A 17,126-nucleotide genomic window follows, 5' to 3' on the forward strand; every position below is an offset into this window, starting at 1 on the left:
TCTCCCTCTCTAGGCTGTTTCATGAATACTGCTGGTACTCTGGATACTCGGACTGTGCATACGGGTACATCTGCTGTGTAACATGCTGTGTTGCAGCAATAGGCTGCGGTGCTGGAACTGTCTGTTGTGCATTCTGTGGCTGAGAAGTCTGTAAAACTTGTTCTTGTCTAGGCGGACGTGGTCTTTCTTTAGTCTTACCAGTAGCTATGTTGTGTTTCAGAACTGCACACTCGTTTATATAATGACCTGGCTGTTTACAATAATTGCATGTCCCTTTAACGGGAGCTGCGGGATGACTGGCTTGATTCGTACCCCTCTTCTGACTGTCTTGAGGAACAGATTGTGCAACTAGTACTTTCATTTTCGTGTCTTTCATACGTTTTCTCTCGTGTTCTTGCTCTTCTCTGATTCTATTCTGGTGGTACTGGAGCATCTGTAACATCTGGGACGGGGTATTAGCTTGCCATGTACTTTCGAATTTCAAAACTCGATTCTTAACTTGTGGACTTGAATTCTCGACTAGTTTAGTAACAAAAAGATGAGGGTATGACTCGCTACTTGTCTTGAGGCCACTGTTTATACTAAAGCATTTTTCAAATCTAGAATAAAAATCACTAGTATCTTCGTCTTGTTTCTGTTTACAGGCTGAGATTGCATCCCAGTCTTCCTTTTTAGTGGCTAATAATCTGGGCAAAACTTGTATTAACAGTTCTGGTAATTCTTTACATTTCTCTCCAAGACCGGTACCTGGTACTCGTATCTTATCTTCAGCTTCTAGGACTGCCCAATCGATCTTTTTCTCTCCCACCTCCCAATCTTTTTCCTTGAGTTTCTCATATACCCCTGCGGGCAACAGGACCTTTAACATTTTAATAATATCTGGATACGTGTATTCTCCCATACGGAGCATGTCTTTTAATTCTCGGTGGAACCCTGCTGGATCTTTGTCGTGACAAGGAATTAATTTCTTCATCTCTAAGAGTTCCATCTTTGTAATCGGAGTGTAAACAAACACTCGTTGCATTTCACCAGCTGCTGTCCTAACTGGGTGTACTTCTCGTAACGGATTCTGTCTATCTATGTAAAACGGTTTACTTTCTGGGGGTGAGACATGAACAAAATGCGGGTTCAAAAACGTTCTATATTTGTGGCGCTGTTCTAGAATGACACTAATTAAATCGGTACCTAAACCTTTCCACCTATACTGGAGTAACTCGTTCAGGACATCGTGTAACGGACCTGGATCAGAATGTTGACCCTCATACAATGTAATGAGGTGCTGGATCATATACATACCCACCAGTCGCTGCTCGGCTGGGGGCAGTTTCAGAAACATTTGTGCCACTATTTCATCTGGAAAAGTGGTAGAATCAGTAATCCATCGGACTGCTGATCGGACTAGTTCTTGTTCATGCATAGTACTTAATTCACTGTAACCGATTCGTGATTTCAGAATGTGATCGGTAGCTTGGAATACTTGTTCTAGAGAACCGTGTTCTGGTGCTGGATGATGAAAAACTGACTTGTGTTCTAGGCGTAAATGGCGATCTGGAAATCTAGATTTTCCTACATACGCTATTCTGGCGGGATTCTCGTCCTCTACCTCTTCCGTAGGAGAGTCATTCTCTTTCTCGCTCACTTGTGCTTCTTTACGTTGTTCATGTAACTTTATTATTTCCTTACGAATTTTCTTGTACATACTCTCTATACTGCTGATGGTTTTGTGCTTACCCTCGGCTATATTATCACTCCAGCTTGTCAGGATTCGCATTTCGGCCGGATCTTTAGTCGGGTAATCTTGTTCTCTTATTAGACAATTAATCAGAAACTTTAATATCATGAGCTGGATTTCAGCTTTCCTTTGAGACATGGCTTCGCCAATACTTTCTGGATCATTCCCTGTACGGATGAAACGATATATTCTGTCTAGATCTTCTTTCATGTCTGGTAGGGTGTCCAAATACCCGGTCACCCGTCTTACACGGATGGAATATATAACTGTACTATCATCACCTGCAACTGGATCATAGCGGCATTCAGTGAGAGCTCGTCGGATGTCTGCAACGGACTTATATTTGGGCGTACGCTGTAACGCACATTCATGTAACTCGGCCAACGTTCTACGTTGGTGTGGTGGCGGGGTACCAGGAGGACCTCCTCCTGCGGCCCCTAAACTGGAATCGTCGACTGACACTCTTCGTGCTGGCAGAGTGGGAAATTGTAATGTAGGCTGGACCGGGGGTACCGTAGCAGGTACTGCAAGAGGTGCCCCGGTGTCTGGAGGAGCAGGAATTGCCTGATTTACAGGGACTGGCGGAACAGGATTTGCATATTCCGGGACTGTGTCGTCCAAATAGGACGAGATAAAAATATCAGCTGCGGTCGGTTTGTGACGTAGCTTGGTCGGAACTAAGGGTGGCGGAAAATTACTGGATGCCTCCGGGGTCGCTTTTGGCAAGCCCTCGGCAAGAAGAGGATACATACCCTTAATGAGGGCATGCCTCTGTCTGTCTGACTGTTCGGTTTTGACTCGTTCACCTATCTCGATTAATTCCCTTTCTTGGGCTCGTTCTAAGCATTCTCTACTTAGTTCTGACTTTCTGATTTCTTTTTCGGTTCTTTTATGAGATTCTTTGCGCCATAACTCGATGGCATCTTTCTGTGACTGTCTGGCTTTCTTTTTCCATAATGCTTCTTCTACTCGCATGATGCACTCGGCATCCCACGTACCTGATACGGGCCATCTATACTTTTCCTCTAACTGTTTGGTATACTCTACCCATAAGTCTAGATATAATATGGCACTTATGCCATGCTTCTGATACATAAAATGACCTGGACTGTCCCTAGGCGGGACAGGAACTGCTGCTTCTAGCAGACCTTTTCTGGTTTTTAACTGACGTAGTTTAGAAAATAAGGGCATGACTGAACTGTAACCTAGACACAATACACAATTACAATACACAATGAACACGATAATTACTCCACATTCATACCACGACATTAAAATACATGAAGAACATTTAAACATAACAGTCGAACAGAATACTACCTGGAATACCGAAAACAGAATACATGAATTTTCTCTTGAGAACAGAACTGACTAGAACAGAAACTAGATGCACTGCTAAAACAGTACGAAACTCACCGGTCTCATAAAGAGACACGTCAGAACCCGCATCCACCAAAATGGACACTTCGTTTTGGGATCTGTGTACCACCAAACCCCACGGACCAGAGACAATAAGATTGACCCTGTCTAGATACTACCCCAGCAACGGTACTCACCGGGCAGCAAGAACGGAAGGCCTCGGACTGGACTGGACTGCTTCGACGCCGGACGGACGAACTTCGGACTTCTGTTACGGGTGGGCCTCCGGATACCTCGGACCTTGGACTCTCGGCTTGGGCTCTGGTCGGGACTCGCCGCGTTCCTCCACCGCCTCGTCTGGATGCTGGACCGCCACCTCCGTCTCCTCCGTGGGCCTGAGGGATACTTGGAGCAGAAATATCTGCACGTGGCCGGTATGGTTCCGTCACGGCTGCAGAGGGTCAGGGGGCCGGCGTGGCTTCACCGGCGCGTGGGGAAAGGGCAAGTCCCTGTTCGGGCGCCATTATGTGGTATATAAATAAATAATACCGGATCTAGGTTTTACTGGACATAGCAATAACAGATAGCTCAATAAATAAGAGTCAAGATTCGAGGTAGTAGGAGTTTGCAGGTTTAATACAGCATAAAGGACAGGAACAGGACAACCTGCACGGGAACAGGATGGCAGGGCCCTGCAGGGGGGACAGGGAATGAGCAATGAGCGCGCTAACATTTAATAACAGTACACAAGCATATATACTAAAACAGTTGCATTACAATGAATACAGTAGGCGGAGCAGTGGGTGTGGTCAATAGCAGTCGCGAAAGATAAGGGTAAAAGTGGGTGTAACAAGAGGCGTATACATAGACATGTGATGTAAACGTAACAGAATATGTCATAAATGGGGCGGAAACATGGAGGGGGCTACCTAAGGAGCCGGGACCTCTAACCTGGTGGTGCGCGCAAACTGACAATGACGTGTTACCAGGAGAAGCTGGGGGCTATGAACTCTGTGCTAGGAGCAGAGACTGAAGTCTGGAGAGTCAGGGCGACATGTACCTAAACAGTATCTAGTATCTAATGTTTAGAGAACATGTTGATATAAACTAAGAGTCAGGAGGGGAGAGGCTAATAGACTCTAAGACTGGAGCATGCATTATTCTACATGTAGTGCGTGATGAAGAATATTAAATGACCATTAAATGCAGTATTTCTCTTACATGGAGACGTAAAGGCTAGACGATGACGGAACTATTGATGCGATTCAGTAGCTTAGGAATGCAGAGAAGGAGGACTGGACTGATAACTAGAATCATAACATACTCTTGGCAGACTCGTAGGCAGAGCCAGGCTGAACCGGGCACTGTGAGGCAGGAAGTAAGTGAAGGGTCAGGAATACAGGTGGGGGCTGTATCGCTCCTCAGCGAGGGCTCAGGAGACAGAAGCTGAATCTGGTGTCCGGGCCCTTTTGAGGCCTAGAAACGGGGACTTTACAATGAAATAACGTGCACACTGGGAAACGTGGCAACGTAGCTTTACATAGGCCTGATAATCGTAGTATTCACGAGAACTGGAAACTGGCATACTAGAGATGGACACAACTATAATTGCGTCTTTAATCGAACATGGGGAATACATATGCATATTAATCATGCACACATAACATAAGATGGAGGACACGTAGGGACACAGAACATGGCAAAATTTACTTTTCCACACTCTTGTTATCCATGGTGACCTCTGTTGTAATTCCAGTTGCCTGTGTTTTACTCAGATCCAGGACAAATGTGTCTCCTATGTTGCGTTTTTGCGGCGGGAGGTTTCCTGGTCAAGACCCTCTCCCAGTTCATCCTGCTTGTGGGCCCTTGCTATCAATTCATCCTGGTACCTATTTTGGCGAGGAGGGCTGGTTGAATTCGCCCAAGGTAACTGGGGAGTTAGTTTCGTGAATATTGATGGTAGGCCTTTGTTGCAGGAAGCCTTCTTAGGAGTTAAAGGCGTAGGTAGGCCCGGAGGAGATTGTTGGGTCGTAAGGAGAGTGGCTCCTGGATTTTTCAGAAAGAAGAAATCTTTGTTCGCCTCTGGTTTCTCTCTCTCGCCCTGATTTTTCCTGAACATTGATGCAATTGGAGAGATAAGTTGAGTGGGTAACACTCTTGTTAGCCCTTTTTTTAAGATCGTTTTGTTTGGTGATGTTTTTTCCTGGTTTGCTTTGCACTGGTCGATTGGTAGGGATTTCTTTTCCTTTGGTGTCCGTTTATTTTGCTTTGGTGTCCTCCTTACCCTACCTGATCTCATCCTTTAAAGGCTGTGTGGACGGTTTCCTAGTATCCTTGTAACCTGTTGTTTGTACCCCCTGTGCCTCCTGCACCGCACCGACCTTTGCCTCCCGCTCCGCTCCACTCCACTCCCTCCCAAGCCCGTCTGCCCCCACTGAGCAGGAGTAGCTGCCGTCAGGGAGGATGGTGAGGTGTGACTGCAGTATGAGGCGTACTAGGTGGAGCGGCTGTATAAGAAACACAGTGCCTCTACAATGGCGATTGCATGGAGATATTAATGGAGCAGATAAAGCATGATACAGCAGCTAATTGTTGGTAGTCAGTGGGAGGTAGCAGCGTCGCTTTAAATAGTTTATTACTGTTGGTGCGAGCGATATGGCGCTCCTTGAACAGCGGTTAATTACCCCCTTTGGTTCCGCTGTGAAGCGCTATGCCTCCCTCCTGGCAAGTGGTATCCACACACAATGGGCAGCGGTGGAGGCTGTCCTGGCGGTTTGAGAAGTACGGGCTTGGCTGGATCCTTGACACCTGCCTCCAGCCTCTGCCCTTTCAGCCTCAGTTCTCCTACTGCTAGCTGCCACTCCCTGCCAGTGCCTGCAGCCAGTAGCCCCCCCAATGGCCCAGAACTACCTGCAGTCCGGGGTCACAAACACGGCACCCACCTAACCGGGCAGCTGTCAGTCTTGCCAATCCTAGGAGAGCAGGCTCGGGCTGCTGAACCTATGCCGGCTCTCAGACAGGCTCTCACCGATCTGATCCGGACCTCTATCTACGGCCGCCGCCGCACGCAGTCTTGATGGGGGTCGAACCTCGCAGCTACTCCCTGAAACACTCCGCACTCCGCACAGCCCCCCCCGGGCCGAGGCAGAAGCAAGGCAGGAACGAGGGAGCGGGGACAGGGAGCCGGGAGCCGGGAGGTCATCCGGTGAAGCAGTACCTCAGAAGGAAGCAGAGCGGAGCTTTTCAATGCACCACTCACCAGTGCACCAGTCGGCTTCGGCTTTTCAGCTTCTTTGCAGTCCCGACCTGTTCGCCTTGCCGTCCTACACCGGAACCAGGGACGAGGAGCTTTTGCCGGGTATGAATATGGATACTGGTAGCTGCGTTCTACTTGCTTCCGCTCGCTTCGCTTTCTGCTTCAGCTGTGACTCCCTGCTCTGCTGCTCTGCTCTACTCTGCACTGGGCGAATTCATCTTCTATGTCCGGAGTCTGAGGTGCAACTGCTACGTTGGGCACAACATTTATTAAACGCCCCCTCCAGCCCACGGAAACCACTATATCTTTAGGATTGTCCACAGAATACTCATTTTCGGGGTCCAATGCATCTAGTGCCACTGAATTAGTAGCCTTAGAAACTTTCAGATTTTGGCTTCTAGGGCCCGCAATTTGATTTTCCTCATATTCATTAACAGGTGTTATATCAAGCCCTCGTTTCAAAAAATGCTCACAGTTCTTTAAAACCAGGTTGTCCACTATCAGGGAACGAAAAGTGACCCTAGAGTACAGAACAGTGTCATCTACATGTATCATCACATTTAAAAAATCCTTGCTGGCTATCAGCTTTATTGACTTTAGTTCCGAAAATAGGAATGTAACCTCTATTTACCGGGGTGGATTCAATATCAAATAGCCAGATGAAATCCACCGTGGAAGATAAACTGGGCTGTGCCCCACTAGTTTTCTTTGGGTCGTCTCTCCATGGAATCCATCAAGGGGCCATATTCGTAAAGCTGGCAACTTGCGTCCCACCATGATGTTGGATATTCGAGTATGAGACCGTATTGGGAGTTGGGACCTCAGTATTTCTATCAGATTAAAATGAGGTCCCTATGTGGTTTCTATTTGGCCCAACTAGTAATTTAATTGGGGCTTGGGGCCCTCCCTCTTGGGTACCTTCCCCCCTGGTATCAATGGGGTCAATGGCCCCAGTCCCTGTATGCAGCGAGGGGACGCCATAAACCCATGTGCATTTCCCCTCCCAATGGATCCCCTAACTCCCTAGAGGAGGGCTGGGTTCCTTGGAGGGACTGCAACAACCGGGTTAAAGGAAATACTCTCGGTCCGAGTCCCCCAAACTCCCAGTCAATGCCGTGGGCGCTCTGATAAATTCCCTTGGGTTGCCATCTGCTAGTGGAGTTTTAGGGCCTTCCTTCTCTGTTATTAAATGGGCATCGCTCTGGCTTTCCAAAATCCTGGAAAAGTGCAGTTTTGATACTTTCTGTTTGGAAAATCGTCGCATTTTTTTGTGTTTCTCTTTCATGTTTTCCCCCTTATGTTTTGATACTATGCTATCCCTCTTACCTACTTTCTGTCCTCCATTCCCTGACAATGTGGGAGAGTAAACCTGAGTAGTAGTCAGAGAGGTTAGTGCCTCCCTCTCCCCACCTGCCCTCCCCACCTGCTCAGATTGCTTGTCATGGCCCCTGATTTTCTCAATTTCTCTGTTGCCCCCCAATCTACACTTTTTAAACAAGGGGAAGAATTTCAAGATGGAATTTTCCAGAGGGGGACTCAGTTCAACCTCCTCAAATAATGTGCTTAAGCATAACTCTTCCTTTTCAAGTTTACATACAGGAGCCATGGGGGGGCTCCGGGAGGAGAGGAGTTCCTGCCAGTACGGAGACATCTCTTGACTCTACCGAGGGAAGGTATGGTAAAGGCCTAATCCTTGGCAGTTTATCCGTGTGGGTGAGAATTGTGGGGATAGATTTAGGGGTAACAAACTTATTTACCTTTTGCATTTCAAATAGCATTACAGAAATCATTTCCAAGATGTGGTCAGAAGACAGTACAGATTTCTCTAATAAGGACAGTATGGAATTTACCATTTTTTCAATACACTGACGATATTCTGAGGGCACCCCCTTTCTCTGATTTCCCCATTTCGGTTGAGAATCAAGCAAGAATACATCATGGACAGACTCCATAGATATACCAATCAAATGACTTGTACTGCTGTATAAGATAGGCATGGAGAGGCGCCTTGGAGAGGAGCTTACAATTGGAGTATTGACATATCTATGACCACTCATTAACTGGTTGTCTTTATGCCTATGGTCAAAACAGTCTCCTAAAACCCTTTTTTGAGCTTCTATATCAATGTCCGGGAGTGTAAAATCTTCCCCTAGCGATGGCTCTTTACATAGTTTTGCCTTCTCCACCAAGGGAGCACCATGGTGAGCATCCAGGTCGCCGTCCCTGCCTGATCCCTATTGGAAGTCCATCCGAGATGATGAAACAACCAGTAGAATCTCGATCATACTGTCATTTGTTGACTGATTTAACTGCTTTGACCTATTTATTAAAATAATTGACTGACTCTGCTGGCTGGCAAGAAGATCAGAATCTATAGGATCACCGGTAGGTGCATCAAGCAGTTGCTCACTGGAGCCAACCTCCACTCTCTCATTAATCTGATCCAAGGACCGAGGTCCTCCACTAGACTGTACCTGGCCCTCAGCAAGGCTACCTTGGAAGTTAAAGATCTGGCCTTCTTGAACCACAGCTGCCACCTCAGGGTCCGTCCGAGGCTTTTTATGAAAGAAACAAATAATAACCGGGTGGGATTTATAGCAGAGATGCTATAATTGTCTGGTGACGCTAAATGATCTTCTTAGTTTATAGCCTCGGGAGGAGGAGATTACTCACCCTGAGCACAGTTTTCTAGAAGTCATCTCGCTCTGGGTATCGGGCAGAATTTTGGACTTGCCTGGTTGATTCCTGCCACCTCACGGTTAAGCGCTTAATCGGAGAAAAAATACCAAATTTCCGGCAATAGCATGCCCTTCACTCTCCACTCTCCTCCAGACTCCACTCTCCACTTATAAATCCTTAATCTTTCACTTCAGTTCCAGAGAGAGCCACTCCTGCTCATAGGCCGCCGCTTCAACAGGATCTAAATGTCTGAAAAGTCAGGCAGTGACCACAGGACCCCTCTGCACTGCACTGGTGGAGACCGACAAATGGCGTTTAGACTGTGGTTTTTACCATGGACTACCTGGAGCACCACGGTGCTGGTTATGTGCACCACAATCCACCCCACTGGGCCTCACTGGGCCTTGGTATTGCAGTATTGCTCAGGCTGTTGGGCTCCAAGTTCCAAGCTCCAGGCTCAGCTCCACTGCACATGACACACATCAGCACAGTAGTTCACAGTCCACTATGCGGGATGGGGCGGCAGACCGGATGATGGTACTGCCGACGCCGCCCCTGGCTCCTCTGCCCACTACTAAAAACTCTGGATACCACTGCTGCTACTACTGGTGCCACTGTCGGTTGCAGCACGAGCGTGAGAAAGTTTGTGGCGACAAAGGGCCGAGAACTGGGATGAAGCCGGGAAGCTGCTCTGCTCTGCATGCCTGCTATGGAGGTCTGGTGCAACGGAAACCATGGATTGGACTCTCAGCAATCTCTTGCTCGCACACCCACATCCGCTGGAGCAACTGTGGAGGACATTCTTTCTCCTACCTCATGAAAAAACCCTGGACCGATCTCTGCCACTGCGGACAGCCACCTCTCTTCTAGAACTCCGAAAGGCACTCAAGTCATGTCAGCTCAAACAACTCTACGTGAAACAGCTCAACCCTCAGTGCATTGATACACTCCTGTGTGATTAGCCATGATTTAATCATCTACTGATTGATTGATTGATAACAAAGATGTGACAATTTATGGGCATGCAATGCATCCATGGCTAATTTAGCTTAGTTCACGTTATTTTGATCCTGAACAACCAAGGTTGCTGTGGGATGAAGCTGGGAGTGCCATGTGTGGTAACGGTTTCCAGGGTTACAACTTGTTGTAATAACATATTATTTCCACCCACACACATGATTAGAGAAGTTTCCTTGGGGCCTTGATGCCTATGTTTAACATTAACTTTGATACTTTAAGCCAACAGCCTCCCTTATTGTTTCAAAAGGCCCTCTGCTCGAGAAACATTTGAGTTTCATGTTGAAATGTCTTCTGAAATACATTCACTATTGCACACAAACCTGCACACAGCATTTTGGCGAACTTGTACTTGTACTCCCACTATGCCCTCAATAATATAGGTAGTGTTAGGTAGGAGTATAATCATATAGTAATGTTATAAGGGTTGAACTGTTCATCTTTTTCACCATTTTTGTAATGCTTGTTATAATACTTTGTTTCTTCTGCCTAATAACTGCAGCTTACCCTTTCCATACAAAAAGTCATTGTCGTACCTGTCTTGTGTTTTATTTTGGTCATGTAAAATGTAACTATGAAAGGGTAGATCTGTTTCCACAAATTCCTTGGGATATAAAGAGTGGTCATGTTTGAGGTTGCTGATACCATCTGATAACCTGGTAAGATTAGAGGTTCAGATGGAGCAATGTGAGCTAGCTTGAACCAGGCCAACATTTTCTGATGGTATGTGTGAACTGAGTTCCCATATTCTGAATAGTATGTTGTCCAGCACTACTTAATTTGTAGGAACCACATAACACAGCTGTTAGGAACACTTCAGTGAAAGAAATGCTGGAACTGTATAGCAGCTTGCTCAGTAATGACTCCAAGTCTGAGGAGGATCAAACATGCTCTGCTCATTTTCCTCTTTCATCTTCACTTCATCCATCCAGTGATTATATTCACCTTTCGGGGGCTTTACAAGCTCTTCAAAGATATACTTGAATCCTTACTCTCCTTCAAAAGGCATTCACTAACTCCAACCATGCCGTAGAAATACAAACAGTAATCTTAAAACCTTTAACATGTCAAGCTGTCCTTCCACCGACATATAGTATAAGTAGTCGAAATGGACTTGGAGTCAGCAGAAGCAGTTCCACACAAAACTTAAAATCTTGGTAAAATATTGTTGGCAACCCAAATGGCAACCCCAAAAAAAAAAGATGGAAGAAAGAAGAACATGAACGGAACCATCTATGCCTTTTAGAAATTATTCTCAGAAACTTTAACAATACAGAAGTCGCCTACAGATCAATTCCCTTTGCCTAATTTTCCAGTGAAAAAAAAAATGATCTTTCAATAACTCAAGCCCCACTCACCCAGTAGAAGTACCTCTGACGAAAGCGGATGAGGTTAGAGCAAAGAAAAAAAAAATAGGAGAACAGTCAGTAGAATTACTGAGAGAAGCTTGAATAAAATTCAACTGAAACATCAAAATAATTGATCGGCCTACAAACATCGCAATGGAAGCTACTGGTAAAACTACACAAACCTCTTCTTGTCAGAAGGCATGTGTTTGCTCTCCTCCTCTCCCTACGCTACCGAATGGGCAATATGGAATGTTATATCCATATGATCCTTAATTCTCTAAGGCAAAATCAATGGTGTAATGTCTACCATAGTTTAGTTGTAAGCCTACAGTGAATGTAAATTCTGACCCAGGGAAGGTGGACATTTTTTATGACACCTATTGAGGTTTGGGGATTATGTATCTTTTTCTGAATGTTGATAACCATTTAAATAGACGAAGAATAACGTGGGTCCACCTCGGCATCCCGCAGTTGGTCTTTTTCACCTCATCCGAAATAAAATTGGCTACTTTACTGAAAAAGTATGATTGCACTGACACACATGTAGAGTGTTAGTCCAAATTGATCCCCTCTATAGCTCTACAAGAGTATGAACGATTGTTTAAAGATGGTTTTGACATCAGAGGCATAGCCTTCTCTCCTACATTACAGAAGAGTCACTGAATGAGAAAACAAAGAGAATTTGAATTTTTTTTCCTCCATTTCTCTTGAAAGTGATGGTACATTCAACAAAGGGCTTACTGATACAACTGCAATGTACATAAGAAGCCGAAATCCTGCCACATTGGCCAACAAAAAATCAGATGTAACTTAGTCCTGGCTTTCTAAAAAAAAGCGGAACAAAAACAAACATAGCAAGGTTTAGAAGCTCCCTTTTTAGTCATAGCTTTCCTGGAACTTAACTGGTCCGCGAGTAGACAATCTTAAGAGCTGTATACATTCTAATCCTTCAATTAATTGTCTCCAAGAGACTTTATCTACAACCTATTTTAAGTACACTGAAAACATTTACACAATTGATGTGCCAGCTCAGAAGGTTAAGAAAGGCCTTGCTAGGAGCGGCCCTGCTATTCTCTTCTCCAAAGAGTTTCAGTGGAACTTTGAAATATTATCACTTCCTTGCAGCAATGTCCAGTGTAGTAAGATCAAACTACCTACGATAAGTTAACACTCTATAGATACTTTATTTTTATTTACCATTTATGCCCCCCTGGATCCCATTACATTCTCTTTTAATTGTAATTTTCAGACGTATTCAAACTATTCTAGATTCAGAAGAGTTTTCTCAGATTATTATAATGGGAGATTTTATTGTGAAATTTCTCAATGAGGCATTAACTGCCCACAATAACAAGAAATTAGATGAGGCATGGAACATCCCAGATTCCAACTGCCCTCTCAATCAAACGAGGAATAAACATGGTAGTCTACTTCCGGGCCTGGTATCAGGTATAAATGGGGTGATTCTAAATAGGAAAATGGACAGGGAAATTTCCGCATTATTCACGAGAAAGGATATATTTGGATCTTCTAATATTGAGTATATTATTGCCAGCTATATTTCGTTCTACAAATTTTCAATGCTTCAAAAGAATTTCACCCACTGTACTGACCATGTAATACTTCACTTAACCTTTGAGACACCTAAACTGACGTTGTCCTGGTTACTAAACAACGGAAATGGCAGGCAAATGTAGATTTGTAGCAGGGAAGAATTACTTGGAGTTTGTCCACCATAGTCTTGTTCAATAAGTTGCTCTTTTCTATATTGGTTCGAATTGCAATGATAACAAGCATTGGCATAGCCAACAGGTCTCGCCTTTGGGATCTTATAAGTGTTTAGCCTTGCAACAGTTGATGTTGTTGCATCAAGGATATTGTGCTTCATTACTAAGGGGCATATTACCAAGGGTGGCGATAGGCAATAATCGCCGGTTTAGATGCCGTTTTCGGCCGCTAAGCGGCGATAATTCTATAACTGATGTTAGCGACAGCTTTTAGGCGATAGCGAGTGGTTTGGGGCCCGCTTTGCATGCCACCGATATTTATCGCTAATGACATGCAAAGTGGGCATACACAACCTGTTAGTGGCTGAAAGCAGTCACTAACGTGGCTATCACCTAGTAGCAAGGCAGGCGTAGCGATGGAAATATTCCAACTATCGCCAAAAACTAACGCCTGCTCAGACCAGTTCCTAGCCATGCTATCCAATGGGAGGTGGATAACATGGCTATGAGCATTTAGTCGCTAATGCATGAATATCGCTGTATTCTCAGCGATATTCACGCATTTCGCCGCTATCGCTGGATATTTTAGCACAATGGAGAAAAACGTTGCTAATAGCATGTTTTTTCCGCTAACATATCCAGCGATAGGCAGCGATAAAAAAATCGTCGCTAAGCCTATTTAGCGATAAATATCGCTACTTGTTGGTAATATTCTCCTGAATACTTAAAAGGTCCCAAAAACGAGACCTATTGGCTATGCCAATGCTTGTTTCTAATGCTGACGTTTCCCCTGACTGCTTTAACACCCTTCTTGAAGGAGCTGACTACCTATCTTCAGCCAGCCCTGGCATTTTAGTAAACAACGCTTTGTTAAATGGGATTGTTCAGCCCACACATACAGTGATAAAATCAAAAATATAAGATCTTTAAAAAAACCTCACTTTTTCTTAAAAATGTAAAAAAAAAAGGCTAACTGTATTACATATTACACAGGACTATTTCGAAGATATGCAGCAGGGCCGTAACATTTTTTCCCAGAAGGGAAACAAATGGCTTCAACGTAGATGGAAAAGGAGTTTTCAAGGAGGGAAGAGGTCTCTAAACACTTCCCATTCACAGAAATGTGATCAGTGAGTAGGCCATTACATCTATATTTTATTAGACTAGCACAGTACCAGGATGGACAGAGGATCCAAAATATTGCAGAATGTCCAAGGCTTTGAGGCAGCACGTCAGGATGTGAAGGATAGGGGTATCAGGTTTCTGTGTAATACACATGAAGGCACTGAACGTAAACTGAAGATCATTTATTAAGAAAATAAGGTCGATATTTTCGGTCAGATATCTCCCCGTCAAAAGATGTACAGCTTAGGCTGTTTACTGATCGCTATGCTGCCGACTCTAAACGTACTTATATATCCGGCACCAGCAAATCACAGCAAATTCTCCGTCAGTGCACCAAACACTTTGAATTGTTCGACTACATGACAAAAGCTTTCATGAAAATGAAGGGAAAAAGCTCGGAGTGAACACAATGCAGGACCTTGGAGGGGAGCCTGCAAGGTTACTACTGTACGAGCTGTACAGGCAGCTGCAGCGCCTGCCGGCTTTGCGCTTTTTACGCGTCTGATGTATGTGGGAGTCAGGGAAGCTACTCTGACTGCATCATGAGAGGCTCCATGCATGCTAAACACGGGAAAAACCTCCGCGTGTGTCAGGAATCCTGACTCTCCTGACGCAGCAGGATTCTGTGCGCGCTGCATTCCAATTCCAATAACGCGCCACTAATTAAGATGAATGCGGTTTGTTTGATGCCGTTTTTTCCTTCCCGCCAACTAACAGGAGTTTAAAGTGCCAGCCAAGGAAATGCCTAAGACCTGATATGGTATAAGGGGGTTCTGGAAATCCATCACTTATCCTGCAAAAAGTTAGGATGTTAGGACCGAAGGATTCATTTTCGAATAGAGTAAATGGTGACTCTAAGTCTGAACCTATGCAATCTCATGTCATTATAGATCTGAAAGGTCTCATCCTTCCTAATGCCTGGAACAGGCTTCTGTTAACATATTGTAAGGTCTGTACAGTATGCATTATTACCAGAACACATATAAAAACATACCATACTATAAGAAAATGGGTTATTAGTTCGAGAAGATATGAGCCCTTATTTATTTATTTATTTATTTATAGGCTTATTACGCGCCGGCTTCACACCCGAAGGTGTATCTCCGCGCGGTGCTGTGAGGTGAACAGGTCGAAGATACTCCTCCTAGAATAGTACAGTCTTTAGGCGTTTCCTGAAAGCTGAGTGACTCGGGCATTCTCTGAGGGAGAGGGGGAGGTTGTTCCATAGACGCGGACCCATGATGGAGAGGGCGCGGCCTCCCTGTCTGGTCTTATAATGTCTGGGAACCTGAAGCAACTGTTGGTTGGTGGACCTGAGGATGCGGGATGGACGGTGATAAACAAATTTATCCGCCAAGTAATGGGGTCCCAGATTGAGTAAACTCTTGTGTATCACACAGCAGATCTTGAATTCTACCCGTTTCCGGATAGGAAGCCAGTGAAGAGCTTTGAGGAGGGGGAGGGACGGAGTTCTGGGGGGGGTGTTGGTCACCAGCCGTGCTGCGGTGTTCTGCACCACCTGTAGTTTATTGAGCACTCCCTCGTTGGCAGCTAAGAGTAGGCCATTACAATAGTCCAGGCGGCTCAAAACGAGGGCATGGACCAGGGTCTTCCGAGTATCGTCGGGTAGAAGGGGGAACACCTTCCGAAGGAGGCCAATAATGTGGAAGCAGGACCCTGCAGTGGTGCTGGCATGGTGAAAAAGGGTGAGGTCCTGGTCTAGACGAACCCCCAGGTTTTTTACTACCTGTTTAGGGAGCGGGGCCTGTCCCAGGCTTGAAGGCCACCAATCTGGGGTCCAGAGGATTTTCGCCTCCCCGAATAACATGACCTCAGACTTTCCCACGTTGCACTGTAGAAAATTCTTGGCCATCCAGCTGGCGATTGCAGTCATGCCGTTGGAGAAAGCTTGTCTTATCTCCGGGGTAAAGGTCTTAAAAGTGAACAGCAGCTGCGTGTCGTCAGCGTAGGAGATAGGCATAAACCCAAAGGACCTTGTCATGTTGGCCAGAGAGGAGACATATACGTTAAACAACGTGGGGCTAAGACAGGAGCCCTGCGGGACTCCTCTGATGATATTGGCCGAGGTGGAACTAAAGGAGCCCATGTTCACCTTCTGGGTGCGCTCTGAGAGAAAGCTGGTGAACCACGCCAGGGCAGATCTATCAATGCCTGTCTCCTTTAATCTGGTAAGGAGAATGGCGTGGGATATGGTGTCGAATGCTGCGGACAAGTCCAACAGCACCAACACCACAGACAAACCTCTGTCCAGGGACAGGCGTATGGCATCCGTAACGGAGAGGAGGGCGGTCTCGGTACTATGCCTAGGCCTGAACCCGGACTGAGAATGGTCTAGGCTCCCAGTCTGTTCAATGAAGGCGGAGAGATGGTGATTGACGTGCTTCTCCGTCAGTTTGCCGATGAATGGCAGCAGGGAAATTGGCCGCAGATTGGTCATGTCCGACCAGGGGATGGCGGAGTTCTTCCTGATAGGCTTGACCATGGCCTCCTTCCACACCTGGGGGACCAGTCCCTCAGACAGGGAGCGATTGATCACCGTCTGAATGCAGGGGCTAAGGACACTCCCAATGAGGTGCATGACACGGGCAGGTACGGGGTCTACTGGGCTGCCTGACTTAATGGTTCCAATCAGGGAGTTGACCTGGTCTAAGGTGATCTCAGGGATGAATGATAGTGAGGCTGGGGCAGCGCAGGCTGTTCCAGACTGGAGACTGGAAGAGGGGACATTTTCATCCGCGGATGTGCTTGATTGGGAGATATTTCGGTAAATGGTATCAATTTTATCCGAAAAAAAACCGGCCGTGTCATCGCACAGTTTTTGGGTTAGCACTTCTGCACTGTCGCAAGCGACAGGCTTGGTG

Source organism: Lissotriton helveticus, chromosome 1_1, assembly GCF_964261635.1.
Source record: "Lissotriton helveticus chromosome 1_1, aLisHel1.1, whole genome shotgun sequence".
NCBI classification, from domain to species: domain Eukaryota; kingdom Metazoa; phylum Chordata; class Amphibia; order Caudata; family Salamandridae; genus Lissotriton; species Lissotriton helveticus.